Genomic DNA, 4,409 nt, shown 5'->3' with positions numbered 1-4,409 from the left:
GCCGTTTAATTTTTCGATCAAGTTGGTTCTCTGCCTCGGCTTTATAGTTTTTGAAGAAATTTAAAGCCTCATCTTTTGATTTCAGAAGATACACATAACAATATCTAGTGGAGTCATCAATCAACGTCATGAAGTATCTCTTTCCACCTTTTGTCAACACGCCATTCATCTCACAAAGATCAGAATGTATAAGCTCTAGTGGCGCCAAGTCTCTTGCCTCTGCAGTCTTATGGGACTTGCGAGGTTGCTTAGCTTGCACACATACTTGGCACTTAGAGCCTTTGACAGTAGAGATTTTCGGAATTAAATTCATATTGGCCAGCCGCGTCATGCAACCAAAGTTAATGTGACAAAGTCGTGAATGCCAAATATCAGACTCATTATTGTGACAAACATTATTAATAACTTTAGTGCAAATATCTGACAAAGACAGGCGGAACAAGCCTCCGCTCTCATAGCCTTTTCCAACAAATTGTCCATACTTAGAAATTACAATTTTATTGGATTCGAAAACCAACTTAAAACCATCTCGACATAAACGGGAACCGCTAACGAGATTTTTATTGATGGACGGCACATGATGAACGTTCTTCAGACGCACATTCTTCCCCGAAGTAAACTTCAGATCGACCGTACCAACACCTCGAACGATGGCATGTGACCCGTTCCCCATCAGCACGGGAGAAGTCCCTGTTGCCTGGTAAGAAGAAAACATGGAGGCGTCAGCACAAACATGTACATTGGCACCGGTGTCAATTTACCAATCAGGGGATTGAAATACTGAAAGGATGGTAGGAAAAATACCGTATCCTGATTCCTTCATATCAGTATCACCGATGACAACATTAGTGGACTTGCCGCTCTTCTCATGTTCACGCTCCTCAAAGCGGTTAGGACACTTCGGAGCCCGGTGATTAGGATCACCGCAGACATGGCAAAGTCCCTTCCCCTTTTTATGAGAATTCTTCTTGAAGTTGGTAGAATGTGATGGCTTGTTCTTTGTATCAAACTTGCCTTTGCCCTGAGTTTTGTTCTTGTTGTTTTTGAACTTGTTGGGCTGGAAGTTCTTCTTCTGTACCATGTGGGCACTTGAACCTCCCTCAGCAACTCGAGCACGTGTGTCCTTTGCTCTCGCCTTCTCTTCAACATCAAGAGTACCAATGAGATCCGCAACGGAAAACTCATGTCTCTTGTGTTTCAGAGAAGTAGCAAAATTGTTCCACGAAGGTGGAAGCTTGGCAATGATGCCTCCGGCAACAAATTTGTCCGGCAACACACACTTGAACTACTCAAGTTCTTTTGCGAGCGACTGTATCTCATGAGCCTGCTGTACAACAGGGCGCTCATCAGTCATCTTGTAGTCATAGAATTGCTCCATGACGTACAACTCGCTACCGGTGTCCGAGGCACCAAACTTGGCCTCGAGCGCAGCCCACATGTCCTTGCCGTCGTCAAACGACATATACGAATCCACAATGGAGTCATCAAGAACACTCAGAAGAGCACCTTTAAAGAGAGTATCGATCTTCTCAAAAGCTTCCAGCTGTGCTGGATTAAGATCGCCCTCAGGCTTGCCCTTGGTGGCGTCATAGCAGCCCATGGTCTGAAACCAGTAGACTGCTCTCATGCGCCACCTCTTATATTGCACCCCCTTAAAGGCAGGCGGCTTCAGATGCGCAGCAAAACCACTCGGAGTAAATTGCCTACGATCAGGTTTTTGGATTGTTGGAAATATGAGCAAATTACTACGAGATTTAATCCGAATAAACAGAAGATAAATCATGACTACAGCAGCAGAGATTAAACTAATCATGTGAACTAGCATAGCAGATGAACAGATCACATCTAGGGCACATACTAGAAACATGAATTCTACCACGATCTCGAACAGGAAGGATAGAATCACATACGGTGCAGCGGGAGCAGCACCGCCGACGTTGACGTTGTCGCCCATGTCGTCGAGGATGAGGTTGCCGAGGTCGGGAAAGAAGTCGTCGCTGCCAGCAGTCGTGCGAGTGCGCTCCCCAAAAACCTGATCGCCCCTCTCCCGTACAGGATCACAAGAGGCGGGGTTCCGGAGGCCTGCTGTCCCTTCTGCCGGTGCACGCCGAAAGGAGGGATGGAGAAGACTTGCTTGGCGGCGCAATGATCTGGAACGATGGTGAGAAACCATACGAAGCGGCGGCGGCTAGGGTAGACGTCTGCCTGACTATATAGTGCGGGCGGGGCAGGTCGTGGGAGTAAACCCCACGTCCGAGTCGTCACGATTCAAAAGAATCGGAAACGGTTCAGTAATTAACGCGTCCGTTAATTATTAATTAATGACTCATTAATTTTTCCCGAGCAGCAAAAATATAGACAACGTGCATAGCTCTGTCCTCCGCTCGGCTCAATCCCGCAACCCGCGGCGCGTCGTGACGAGGCGTCGCGTGGCGAGGCGAGCGAGGAGGAGGAGCGTGCATGTAGGTCTCCTCTTGTCATGCTCATACAAGGTGTAGAAGAGCTCACCTTATAAGGAGGTGCAACTCTCTCTCAACTTATGAGGTGGGACTAAACTTTAGCCTCACTCACTCCACTCACATGTGTGCATGAATGGGCCAAGAGAATTTCAGAATTTTAGTTGGGCTTTGGGCCAAAGGCCTACTAGAAAAATTCCAACATGACCGCCCCCCTCCATCGCTTCTCGGCTATGCGGGCACGGAGAGATTCCTCTGAGTCGCCTCGCGGGCTGCCGAAGCCTCCTCCGCGTCGCGAACTGCTATGGCCGCTTGCGCTACAAGGGTTACGACTGTCGCCTCCGCTTGAAGCCGCGCCCGAAGCGTCGCGCGGCAGGCACGCCACCCCTCCTATTCAGATTTGCGTTTGGTCATGGAGATGCAAATGATCTCTGTTTTGGCGGCCGATGATAACCCACAAGTATAGAGGATCGCAACAGTTTTCGAGGGTAGAGTATTGAACCCAAGTTTATTGTTTCGACACAAGGGGAGTCAAAGAATATTTACAAGTATTAGCAGTTGAGTTGTCAATTCAACCACACCTGAAGAACTAAATATTTGTAGCAGAGTGATCAGTAGCACAGTAGTATGATAATTTGATAACAGTGGTAACAATAACAGTTATAACGATTACAGTAGCAATAATTGTTTTATAGTACTTGTGGCAGCAGTAGCTGCAACAATAGTAACTTAGCAAGATCAATATGCGAAAGTCATAGGCATTGGATCAATGATGGATGATTATGTTGGATAATATTCATCATTTAACAGTGATAAGTTAGGGCGACACAGAACTAGCTCCAATTCATCAATGTAATGTAGGCATGTATTTCGTATATAGTCATACATGCTTATGGTAACAACTTGAATTGCATCTTTTGTGCTACCCTCCCGTGGCAGCGGGCCCATAAGGAAACTAATGGATATTAAGGCCTCCTTTTAATAGAGAACCAAAACAAAGGATTAACACATAATGAATACAGAACTCCTCAAACTACGGTAATTACTGGAAAGAATCACAATTATTGCCACTTTGGGGTATGTTGATCATAACACGTAATAGGTGTGTATAACTTGCAAGATAGGATCAATAATACAAATATATTCGTGAAAAAATAAAGGGTTCAGATCCGAAATCATGGCACTCCGGCCCCAGTGACAAGCATTAAGTATAGCAAAATCATAGCAATATCAATCTCAAAACATAGTGGATACTAGGAATCAAGCCCTAACAAAACTAACTCGTTTACATGATAAATCTCATCCAACCCATCACCGCCCAGCAAGCCTACGAAGGAATTACTCACACCCAGTGGTGAGCATCGTGAAATTGGTGATGATGATGGCGGCGAATCCCCCTCCCCGGAGCACCAAACGGACTCCAGATCTGGCCTCCCGACGAAGAACAGGAGTGGCGGGGGCTCCGTATCGTGAAACGCGATAAAACTTCTTCTCTATATTTTTCTCGGGGAATATGAATTTATAGTGCTGAGATTAGGGTTAGAGGAGTCTCATGGGCCCCACAAGCCACCAGGGCGCGCCCAGGGGGCGCGCTCTGGTGCCTTGTGGGTAGCAGGTGCCCCCCTCCAGTGGGTCTCGGCTCCAGATCCGAGAACTATTATTTCTGCACAAAAACGACACCATGGTAGTTCTGTTGAAAATAGCGTCAGTCCGAGTTAGTTTCATTCAAATCATGCAAATTAGAGTCCAAATTAAGAGCAAAAGTGTTTGAAAAAATGGATACGATGGAGGCGTATCAGCCGACGCCACGGGGACGAAGTGCCACCTAAAAGGCCCCCGCGGCATGCAGCGGTTGCGTCATGCGGCCGTGGTGATCGCTGCTGGTGACGTGCGATGAGATCCTCCGGACACGGATCGGGCCGCCAGTTGGGCAACGGATTCCCGCTGGTTCGC

Source organism: Aegilops tauschii, chromosome 3, assembly GCF_002575655.3.
Source record: "Aegilops tauschii subsp. strangulata cultivar AL8/78 chromosome 3, Aet v6.0, whole genome shotgun sequence".
Classification (NCBI taxonomy): Eukaryota; Viridiplantae; Streptophyta; class Magnoliopsida; order Poales; family Poaceae; genus Aegilops; species Aegilops tauschii.
The sequence above is the reverse complement of the archived record's forward strand: the minus strand, read 5'-3'. Positions refer to the sequence as shown.